The following is a 12929-nucleotide window of genomic DNA, read 5'->3' as shown; positions in this document are numbered from 1 at the left end:
AAAAAGCCCAAGGAAAAAGGCATTCATGCTTAAATAGTCAAAGTATTTCACAAAAAAGATTGAGACACTATACAATAACCTAATTTATTTTAGGTACAGAAAATGTTAATATTGAAAATTGATGTGGAAAGCGACAAAAACCAAAGCAAAATAAGAATTGCTGGCATGGTACAGTTCCCATTTTAATAGGCCAGCTTTTCTCAAAAGCATAATATCAAAATATCAATAACACTGTCATTCCAGTTATCACAGGATTCTGCCAGGGCCCACCTGCCACCCACAGACCGTTCTATCAGGATTACTTGCAAGCCAGAAAATGCCTATGTCTACAACCTTTCTCAGTATCTTTCAGTGCTAGGGGCAACTCAGAAATAGCTCTAACTTCTTAATGGAAGACTGTAAAAATATACTTTATTGGAGTATGTTTTATTGCAGAATCTGGCAAGAACTTCATGAAGATCAACAAGGAGAAGTGCAAAGCTCTGCAGATGTGGAGGTGCGGCCTCAGGCACCAGCAAATGCTGGGGGTACTCAGTTGGGAACATCTTTTCGTAAGAAGACTTGGGAGTCCTGGTGGACACTAAGTTGACCATGGGTCAACAACATGCACTTGCTGCTAGAAGGCCAAAGATATTTCTGACTGCATCATTCAAAGTATCGCCTGCTGGTCAAGAGATATGGTCCTTCCACATCTGGAGTGCTGTGTCCAGTTTTGGGCCCCCAGAACAAGAGAGACATGAGTATATTAGGGAGAGTCTAGTAGAAGGCTAACAAGATAGTAAGGAGCCTGGAGCATGGGTGTCCAACCTTCTTGCTTGCGTGGGCCACACTGAGTGAGGAGGAATTGTCTTGGGCTGCAAATACATAAGCCACTCCAAAAGTAATGCCTCCTGTTTCTTTCCTTGGAAACTACAAAAGATAGAAGGAGTACATAACATTTTGATAGAGAAAATTCTCAGCTACAAAACATTAGTTTTCAACAGTCATCACAATTAGCTATGCATTTCCACAAGTGACAAACCAGAGCCGTCATGCTGTAATAGACAAAACCTGCTCCAGCTGAGGTGACCTGCAGTCACTGTCACCACTTCTGAAATGCACTACCTGCTACTGACTGTGCTCACATGCACTGTCTGTTCTCCATCAGCTTTCACCAAATATGAGTGAATACCAAAGGGTGCAAATGGAGAAATTCGATTCCACACTGTTGTTTCATACACACTTCCACATCAGACACCATTGTTTCAGACTCCTCCTATGCAGACACCTGTCACACAACAACAAAATTTAATGGAATATTGGCAGGAAGATTCAGCCTTTACTGCCATGCCACCAACATCTGCCTCTGATGCCATGAGCCAACACAGTAAAATAGGAGGCATTAGTTTCAGAGCAGCCCTCATAAAATAGATAATATAGTTAACATATATAAGTAACAAAACTTATTTTAACTGTTTGCTATAACCATAACTTGAGTTAGCCCTGAACTGCGCCCTCCCATGGCTCTGGTTTCAGCCAAAACAGCACTAACAGCACACTGACATTTGGTTGTAGCTGAGCAATGTGTGCACAGCTGGGCCAGCCCAGGCTGCTCAGTGAGGCAGAGCCATGACGGCACAAGGCAGGAGGTGGGCCACAGTGTGAGTGTGCCAGGCCATATGCAACCTGCGGTCTGCAGGTTGGACATGACTGGCTGGAAGCATTTCTCTTATGAAAATATACTGAGAGATGGGACATTCAGCCTGGAGAAGTCAAACTCAGGCAGATCTCATCAGTGTCTATAAATACCTGAAGGGAGGGTGCCAAGAGGACAGAGCCAGTCTCTGTTCAGTGGTGCTCAGAGCCAGAACAAGACGTAATGGGCACAAACAGAAGGGCTCTGAGTACCAGGCAGCACTGCTGTGCTGTGTGGTGCCAGAGCGCTGGCACAGGTTGCCCAGAGGCTATGAGGTCTCCTCCTTGGAGACCTTCAGAAGCCACCAGGCAATGGGCATGGGCCCCCTGTTCCCCTGCTGGAGCAGGGGTGGGCCAGATGGCCCAGAGGGCCCTGCCAGCCTCAGCCGTCCTGGGGCTCTGTGATTCTGTGAACATGTTGATTAAAAAGTTACCTGTAAGGACGTTTTTGCTTTCATATAGGTGTTATCTTCTAAGAAACCATATGAATACAGGTTTGTGTCTGTTGGTCTGTCTGCATTATTTTTTGCTTTTATATTATATGCTAAAATATTATAAAACAGCCATGTAAAGTGCTGATTATTATATAATCCAAAAGCTTCATGATTAATAACTTTATAATTACTAAGGTTTAATTTATAAAAGAGTTTATGCATAAGGCTGAATGTGTCTATCTATCACGCATCACTTTTCTAGTAGGCTTCAGTTTCACAGAAATGTAGCAATATCTATGAGATAAACATTGCTAGCAAAGCAGTAAAGCTATCTAAAAACCCGCATTAATAGATTTTGTCACTTAAAAAAATTACGACACCTCATGGCAATCACAGATCACCACCCTTCCTCCCTTCCGGAAACACTCGCACATTAATTCAGGACAGTGCTCCATTGAAAGTGTCACTTTGGGTCATGCAGTTTTGCTGACTGGCAGGAACTCAGTCCAGCATGAGATGGCCGCAGTGAGACGCCGCCTAATTGGGCTGAGCCTTGCCTGGTGCAAGGTAAGCATCTCCCAGCTCCTCTGCTTTGCCGCAGCAGCCAAGTACTGCCAGGAGAGAAGCATGCCCTCTTCTTCCGCATTTGACAGGTTCGTCACAGGGATATTCACTGCTTGCTCAGCTGCTTTGTTAATGCATAAGCATGAGCCTGTGGGTTGTAGTTCAGCTGAGCCAGAAAAGTGGATCTTGGTGCAGGGGGGTTTGAGCTCCCTGCTGCACTGAAAATGGTCTGCATGGAAACTGATATTGGAAGTCAGATAAGTGACATTATCTCCCTTTCACTAACACCCTCTTGCATAATGCTGGGAAAAAAAGGGGAAAAAAAAAAAAACAAACCACCTCCCCAGTCTTTCAGTTCTCAAATTTTAAGGAACTAAAATTTTCTGCTTACAAGTATTGTGTGTTATATGACATAGTTTGCCAAAATATTCTTTTCTATGCACACCTTCATCTTTTTAAAAACACCTTCTGCCTGCAAACAGAAAAATTAAGCTCACTCTTTATAGGCCACAGAGTCTGAACTGAAAATCAATGTCTCCGGGTTTCTGTGTATACACTACTTACCAGCTAAGCCTCTGCACAAATTCAATTGACCCTCCTGAGACAGTTTGACTGCTGGAGAGATAATAGTAAATCATTAATATTTTTATCATCTGAAAAATTTTATAACATGCCGTCATGGCAATAACTGTTCATGTGATAGCAGCTCCTAAAAATACCCCTGAATTCATTATAGGATTAGCATGTATGCAATCCCTTAAAGAACTCTTTCATAAAGTAGCACTTTTGAGGGCCTGGTACCAGTGCATTAAAGTTTTTGATTCTATAAAGTCACTGGGAGAAAGTATCTGCAATGACTGAAGATATCTCCTTTGCAGTAAAGGGAATTTAACTCATTTACATGATGAAATCCCATTTGGTCCCGTGGAAAATCTGGTACCTCATAAAATGATGTAGTATGGGCAGAAACCCCCCACCATGGTTTTTTGACAACAGATAGATTTAATCTATTCCCATTAACAGTGTCTTTAATATCAAGACAGACTTACAATTTCCAAAATGCCAGATTCAGCATTTAACTCATAGTAAACCTATTCAGTTTCAGAGAATTCTGCTGTTTTATTATAGGCTAAATAAATAAAAATAAATAAATGTATGACATTTCATTTAAAAATTGGCCTCCAAAGGGTTATTCTCATGTTCACCTGATGATTCAAATGTGGGTTTTTCTATATGCATAGATAGAGTTTCAAAGCAAGATATATAACTCTACAATAAATCATTATGAGTGCTTCAGTTATAAAAAGTTGCTTGCCTGAGCATTGTGTCAGTATCTTAGTAATGTTCTCCTGGCTGACAGATGTGGAATAGTATGGAACAATAAGACACTGTCACAATATGCTTATGTAACACTTTCTGTTTGAAAAGTGCGTTTAAAGTAGAGCTGTCAAAAAGTATCTTGAGACAAATACATATTAATAGAAATACCAGATTTTGCTGGTTCATGGTGACTCTTGTTTTCATTTCATACAAGGGCAGTGATTAATGAGAACTCTGCATGTGTGATATGATTAGGGAAGAGAAGTCCAGCTTTCCCAATACAAGCAATATTTTTCCATACAAGTTATCAGGGCTAAGCTCTTGCTCATCAGCCAGAGAGTGAAGAGAGAGGGATAAAGTAGAAGTGGCTCATCTGTTGGAAACAAATTGCTGGAAGTCACAGATTCAGGACTGGATCTGTCATCTACATGATGTACGAGCCTTCGGAGGCAGAGGCAGATGTCTCCTGAAGACATCTACAAATAGCTACCCTAAATTAGTTTGATAACAGAAAAGCCACGATAATTCAGCATTTCAGGACTGCCTAATCAGTCCACTCATGTGACTTTCCTTGGGCAAGATCCTCAGTGTGTGCCTGCTTTATTCTTTGTGGGTAGATGATTTGGAGGAGAAAAGGTCCTAATAACTCCATGTCTGTTTATGCAAAGTTTGCTGTAAGATAACTGCAGCAGTAAGGCCTACGCAGCAGTAAGGCATATGAGACCTACTGCAAGGATCAGCTCCACCTGAGTTTCAGGGATTCCTCATTTGACTTCTGAATTTAAAGCATTCATCTTTTCCAGACGTCTGGAGAAGCAGTACAAAGATTTTTACCATGTTTCTCATCAGGAAGACTTGTCCTTCAAGAGATGTGTTTCACGAAACCACTGCAGTACTTAGCACCTTTCCCTCAGTGGCTGTTCTTGTTTTGCTGTTCTGCCAAGTAAGACGAAAAAAATTCCATTCTTCAGGGTATGTCTTTGGCAAAGGCAATACAAGCTTTCTCATACAATCTTTGGCACTAAGGAGACAAGAAGGACAGAGCTAAATAAGGTTTCCAGGAGCTTGAGCTATGCTGAGAGAGAACAGCCTGTACTGACAAGTGACTAATCCTCAGGACGTCATGCATTTTCTGAAGAGGCCATAAAAGAAATACCTGACTCAGAAAACCATATTTTTGTCGGAAATTTCTTCACCCTTTGTACCTACCATTCTTTGGAGCATTAGACAATCATACATAAATGTCTCTGTCTTTCAGGCCCCCGCTCCCTAGCTTTTCAGGGATCGTCTGTACAAATACACAGAAGGAGCCCCCTTAAGCTCTCTCGGTTGGACTGAAGTAAAGGAATATCGAATATTACCTAAGTAATGCAAAAGCTGCATCAACCAGCATTTACTTTGGCTTTTTTTTTTTTCAAATGCAAAGCAGATACTCCTCCGGAAAACAACAACAACAATAATAATAATAATTAATTAAATTAATTTTCTTTTTACAATTTTAAGTATACATACAACTATTATTAAATATTACTGGCAAGTAATGACAATAAGATAACTGCTGCTTTCCCAAAGCCATGTGTTCTTCTCTATCATTGTAAAGTACGAAAGAAAACAAATCTGCATCATCTATTTGAGAGATAAGACTCTGCAGGATCTCTTAAATATGTTTAAGAGGGATGATATATTCTGGTAGATATACCGATACATAAAAACATCTAACCATATACTCATAATGCATATGGCATTTTAAATTAGCTTACTATATCCTAAAGGGTTTCTATGAAAAATAGGGAATACAAATCACAACATTTAATTATATTTGTTCTGAGAGTACCTGAGGAACATATAGAAGAAAACCTACCTGCGAGAGTGTTTTAATAAAGCTTATTATTTATATAGCTGCTTAAAAGGATCTGTAATGCTGCTCATCTGAAATGTCACATTCATGTTCTCACTAATATTAAAACACAGCTAACCTGGTTTTCTCAAATATAAATCTGAGCAGCAACAGTGACATCGAGTGGTGATCACTGTTAATCGCTGCTGTGTATTGACACGAAGCCACTACCAACACCTCTCTGCTCTAACAGTAACTGTGGAGTAACAGAATCATAGAATCATGAAATCATAGAATGGCTTGTGTTGGAAGGGACCTTAAAGATATAGTGGGTTGCCATCCACTAGATGAGGCTGCCCAGGGACCCATCCAACCTGGCCTTGAACACTTCCAAGGATGGGTCACCCACAGCTTTTCTGGATAAGAATAGGCATCTGCCTTAGCATTGATGTCAAGCCTTACAAAACACTGACATCAAAGGCCTGAATAACATGGCTTTACCATTCAGATATTTATGGATGTGTTTACTGTCAGGCGTATGACCAGCACCAAATTCTGTGCTTTCTTTCTAGTAACAGAAGTGTTTCCCCCACTTGCTCTGGCACCACACAGCCTCTATATGGACAGCAGGCCTGCAGGCCCACACACCTTTGGCTCCTCAAATATCTCATACCTATGCAAACCAACCTGTACTGAATGGGTGCCAAATCACAACCAACACATCACTTTGCTTGGGTAATCAGAGGACCAGCACACCAGTGAGGGCTTTCAATCCTTAAAAGCTAAACAATGTGCAACAGATGAAGTCACTGAAACTTCCTGAATAATTGATCATACACATAAGCACACAGCCGGCTGCAGTCATATGCTTGTTTTTTTGCAAAGCTGAGAAGGCTTCACTGGACAGCAGGAGGCTGAAGATCAGTAGTCAGGGATACAGTGAACACATATGGTTGTTTATGATGCTTATTGATTCCACAGCGTGTTCCTAATCTGCTGTTTCTTTCCTCACTCTGCTCCCAATGCCCATGACCACAGCATGATGCAACTTGTACTAAAATTCCCCAACTTCTTCAGTTCTCTAATACCGTTTTCATTTCTGTGCCTTAAAGTGTCATTTCCTCCTTACTGGCTTTGCTGTTTATGTATTAGATTACTTTGTGACAGCTGTCAAAAATCACTGGAGCTTTTCACACACTTGGGAGCACATGAGTATTTCTCATCCAGCACAACTTTCACGTAGTAATAGACTCTGCTGAAACACACTGCCATACATTTTTAATAGAAGACTGCAGATGCAGGCTAGATGCAAACTATGCCTTCAATAGCAGATTCTCTTCTGTATCTTTAGGTATGTTGAGGGAATGTGCTAAGAGTCTGATACAAAGACTCTGGTCTTCAGATTTAAAGGAATTTTGTCCACATGTTGTGCAACAGCTTCTGCATGTGGTGTGAGACTTCAGAGCATTTGAAGAACAATGCAGAAAACTAATTTATTTTGATAAGTTCTTAATAACAACATAGGTGGATAATCAATGCATTTCTCAAAGGCATTCAGCATGTACAAGATGTCCTGTTTGATATTTCCTTGTTCTGATTCCCACAAGTCATTATCCACTAACATGAATTTTAATAATAATAGTAATAATAATAATAATGCATAGCATCTCTCTAAGAACACTACTCAAGAGCATTACACTAGTGGATATTCACAAATGGGATTAAGCTGATGTGAGGCTGGGAGAGCTGGGATGGTTCTTTGAAAATCAGAGGGCTGGAGCACCTTTCCTATGAAGAAAGACTGAGGCCATCTGGGGTTTTTCAGCCTGAAGAAAACTTCAAGGAGACCACATCATGGCCTCCCAGTAACTAAAGGGAACTTTTAAAAAGGAGTTCAACTGACTTTTACAGAATCTGATTCTGAGAGGATAAGGGAGAATGGTTTAAAACTAAAAGAGGGAAGATTTAGGTTAGATGAATTTTTTTACAGATTGCTCAAAGAAATTGTGTATGCCCTATCCCTGGAGGTGTTCAAGGCCAGGTTGGATGGGGCTTTGGGAAACCCTGCTTAGGACAGCAGGAATGGAATCAGATGACCCTTAATGTCCCTCCCAATCCAAACCACTCTATGATTCTATAACTGTATGATTCATCACTGTCTATAAATACCTGAAGGGAAGGTGCCAAGAGGAAAGAACCAGGCTCTGTTCTGTAGGTGCCCAGTGCAAGGACAAGAGACAATGGGAAAAAGCTGGAGCACAGGGGCTCCCTCTGAACGCCAGGCAACACTGCTGTACTATGCAGGTGTCAGAGCATTGGAGAGGAGAACCCAAAGAGGCTGTGGGATCTCCTCCTTGGAGAAGTTCAGAAGCCACATGGCCATGGTCCTGGGCCCCCTGCTCTGGGTTTCACTGCTGGTTTGGGGGTTGGGACAGATGGCCCAGAGGGCCCTGCCAGCCTCATCTATTCTGTGACCCTATGAACTAGCTTCTTATGAGAACAGTTCCCAGAATGGCAATTTAACTGCAAATATCAATTGTTTTCTTGGCCAGCATCTACACATTTTATTGATGTTTCTAAGCTAGGCATGAAAAGGACTGACATCCTGCAGATTTCCTTTGGTGTTCCATCTTTGTTTCGTCTGTGTGTTCAGCACAATTCCTACAACTTAAATTCTGTTGTTTTTAATGCTATGTCCTAAACTCACTTTGAGTTGATTAAAACTCATTAAAACTTAAAACTCATTATTTAGTAAGCTTTTGCAAATATATTTGCTCAAAAACTTGCTTAGACATAGCCCAGAGCTAGAGATTTTTGTTTATTGAAAATACTAAAACAGAAACATGCTTTCAGTTCACCAATCTGAATAAATAAATAAATAAATAAATAAATAAATAAAAATTCTCTTTACCATTAAAGACCACAAGGTGGCATGTGAAAAATACAATAAGCCTGCTGGAAAAACTGTAGCTGAAAACACGTATGCTGTTCTACTAAGAGGATGAGCATTGCCATCTTTTAATATATTTTATCCCAGTTCACAGAATCCTTAGAGTTGGAAGGGACCTATAAAAGTCATCTAGTCCAATTAAAAGTGTATTATTTTGACTTGTCTAGTTTCCTGTAATGTAGTCCAGGAAAACATCTTTATTCTGCACATTACTACATATACATTCCAAAATCCAAAAATACCTTTCTGCATGATCCCAACTACCAACATAGCCTGTCCATATTATGTTCCCTATATGATGGTTGGTCTGGTAACTCCAAGCCTGCCATATACTGGCATTTCTAGCCGAGAGTAAGCTGATGGAAAATCTCCACATAAGATGTCTAAGTGACCCAGTCCCCAGTTTGGCAAATAGTCATGCTAATACCAAAGCACTTTGACAAACTGAACTAGTAAAGATTCTGTATGGGGGCTGATAAATTGAGTCCTAATGTAATATCTGTTTTATCTACATAATTATCATGAAAAAAATCCCTCCCCACTTATGTATTTAAGATAATTTTCTTGAATTTTCCTTGAATTCCTTCCAGTATTTAAATGAGAATTATAAAAAGGAAGGGAATCAGCTTATTACTCAGGTAGATATTGATAGGACAAGGGGGAATGGTTTTAAGCTCAAGGAGGAAAGGTTTATATTGGATGTCAGGAGGAAATTCTTTACAGAGGGAGTGGTGAGATGCTGGAACAGGCTGTGAGAGGTTGTGGATGCTCCATCCCTGGAGGTGTTCAAAGACCAGGCTGGATGGGGGCCTGGGCAACATGGTCCAGTACCAGATCTGGAGGTTGGTGGCCCTGCCTGTGGCAGAGTAGTGTTGGAGCTTTATGATCCTTGGGGTCATTCTATGATTTAACCTCTCCCAAACTGTTATATTTGTGCTTAAAATATGCCTTACATCAATCCTTGGTGACACATTAATTACATATACAAACAGGAAAAGAGGGCCATGTGTTTATGCTGAAAACCAAGGAAATGATTAACATGGTTGATTCATCTTGGCTTACTATTTCTAAAACTATAGACCTTCTTCACTAAATTTATAAGGAATTACTTGCTATTAAACATACAAGATTGAACTGCACCTACTAACTAAGGCTTGGATGTGTGTTCAATGTTGTAGTCAACAGATGAGGGGAGGGGAGCTGGCATAACTATTAGTTTTATACAAGAAAAAGTGTATCTACTGGAGATGATTCAGAATCACAGGAATTAAACAAGATCTGAACTCGATAAAAACCTGAAGAATTTCAAGCTTGGATGTGGAAATGGTAGCAGATGTTTCTAAAAAGATTTCAGTCCTGTACAGTACTAAATATGCTCAATTCCTACAATTCTTAGCATTTCAGTGACAGTCTGCATCTTAATTTGATTTCAAGGCATATACATGCTGTCAAATTAACATGACAATTTCTTACCCTTTTTGAAGTGCCAACACAGAACACAAAAGCAAATGCTTTTCAAATATTTTCAGCCTCAACTTCACCAGCTGATTCTCTGCATCCATTTCTCGTAGCCAATTAATGAGTGTTATCCCTCGTGACTCTGTCATGACTGACAGCTCGACAGCTATTTGGAGAGAACGGTAGCTACCCAGGCGGCAGGACTGAGTTCCAACAGATTATGTACTTCTGGAAACTGTAATTATCAACTTGGGAGATTTTTGGCACGCTACACGGCGCTTTCCATCAATTCTGCAACTCTGGTTCGGATTTTAAAAGGGAGAAAGAGAGCGTATTTATTTATTTATTTTCTCTAATGAACTGCTGGAACTAAATCTTCCAGTTTGCTGTCAGCTTAAACCATCGTTAAGTTTTTAGCCACCTTTTGTGGGAAACATGAAGAGCACCTGCATCTGAGAAACTGAAAATTAAAATAAAGGTTACAACTCCGAAGCAGATGGTGAAAGCTGAAGCATTTGAGGATATATTTTACCTAAATAATGAGCATAGCCTGATCCTGAGTAAAGATCAGATTACTATAGAATGGATGGTCTAAGGAACATTAAGCTTAAAGGCCATAGAGAAAGAAGTACTGCAGTGTTACTGTGTCCAAGCAGAATCCATCAAATCTTCCCCGCTTTACCTTCCTCCTACCATGCTGAGTTTTTGTCTTTACATCATTTCCACACAGACAGCTTTGCTGGGTTCATGCAGAGTAGAAATGCTGAAAAGAAATATCAAGAATTATCATTTATCTTCAAGACAGAACCCGAGTTTATCCTGAGATTATATCTGGGAGGTTTCTCACCACACGGGCACCCCACAGCTGGAGCACAAGGAAATAATGAGTGACTCAGAAGCGTTGTTCTCCCAAGCACTCCCTCCTCCCTCCAAACTGCCAGGAAAGCTCCCAGCAGCTCTGCCCCTTTGCTCAGTCAGCTGAGAAGTATCAACATGTTGCAATAGCTGGGTACGTGTACTTTCATGCAGATCTCTTCATGCAAACTTATGTAAACAGTCATTTAAAACAATATGCAATAATTTCTCAAATACAGGTGTTCTGCCATGCAGGTACAGCCCAGATGATGTATGGCCCGTACAAGCAAGGAAGAGTTAAGACTGGTCTGAAACTACACAGGTGACTGCAAAAGGTATTGGTTTCCTTGGTATTTCCCTGCTGTAGCCCTCATTATCAATGGATCTGTGCATGTATATCATTATATTGTGAGGGATAACAAGATCGCAGGCAGAATCTGAACACCTGATGTTGTTTCCAAAACATCTTGTTTCAGAAGTCAGCAGGACAGGGGACTATTTCTCACTGATAAGAACAAGCATAACTGAATAACTACCAAACTCCTTAATTTCTTGCATGTGGATAGAACAGAATATTCAGAGAAAATACGCCTTAGAAGAACCTACTCTAAAACAAATATGCACTCTCTTTTCCAATAGAAGCTTGGAAACTCCACAAAAAACAAAGACTAAGGTGCTACAATAACTGAATGAAAAGTCATTTTCTAAACCACAATCCATTATTCAATACTAAAAATACATGTAAAATTCAGGGTCTACAAAGAGTTCAGAGAAAAATAGCATCTCTTCTTCAAATGTTTCAGAGTATTTAATAAGTAACAGGATCTGTCATGCTTAAGTCCAACAGGGAAAATATAGGAAAGTTATATGACATACACGATGGCTTAATATAGAAGTCATGTTCTGACTACTGACACACTTTTGTATTACTTCATATGCTCAACTAAACAGTTTTCTCTCAGTGATAAAGATTAGTGTACTTAAGATTAGTGTTACCCTGTTCTCAGGTGAGTCATATGCAATAAATCATGATAATGGATATTTAATGTTGTATGTTCACAGCAAATTACACTAGTGACCCAAGTAAGTACACAATTATCTTCAAAAGCAGTAGCCATTTTTGCTATATGATTTTAATTGCTTATCATTTGCTTTTTCACTACCTCACTAAAAATATGCAGCTTGCTATAAAATTCTCCCCAGACTTTGTAGGTAAGCAAGAGGCAGGGCAGATGGTGAACATCACTGTTCCAGAGAAGCAATTGATAGCTGTTCTGTCTGAATAGTGCATCACTTTGTATGGAAACCACAGAAGATGGGGCAGGTAGGAGGGAGGAGATGATACACAGGTAGATCTCTCTCCAGCTCATTGCCAGTTAGGTCATATCTAGGGGACATGGCCAGACTGAGATCAGTCTTCAATCCTAAAACACAGTCAGGGCCTAAGTATCTGATACAGACCACTGGTTTTGATCATCTGCTGGCTATTGAAATTAGAGAGGATCATTCAACTGTTTCAGTGGAATTCCATCCACTTTATTAAACCCCAAAATATACATTTCAGATAAATGACCAAAGAGGCAAAACCTGAAGCATGCAGTCAGTGCAAAATGCATTTTAGCAACTACGTACAAACCAAACATTAATCTTTCCAAAAAATAAATAAATAGATAAAATAATGGAAGATACAGAGAACCTATGCTGAAAAGCAAGTATTTGGAACCATGACAAGTTGAACCCTATTTATTTATTGAGAAAACTACCACTCTTCAGTGAGGATTAAATCAGTTTTAAAGCGTGCATCACAAAATCCTTGTTTCTGTCAACCTTGGCTTGA

Source organism: Excalfactoria chinensis, chromosome 2 (genome assembly GCF_039878825.1).
Source record: "Excalfactoria chinensis isolate bCotChi1 chromosome 2, bCotChi1.hap2, whole genome shotgun sequence".
Lineage (NCBI taxonomy): Eukaryota > Metazoa > Chordata > Aves > Galliformes > Phasianidae > Excalfactoria > Excalfactoria chinensis.
The sequence above is the reverse complement of the archived record's forward strand: the minus strand, read 5'-3'. Positions refer to the sequence as shown.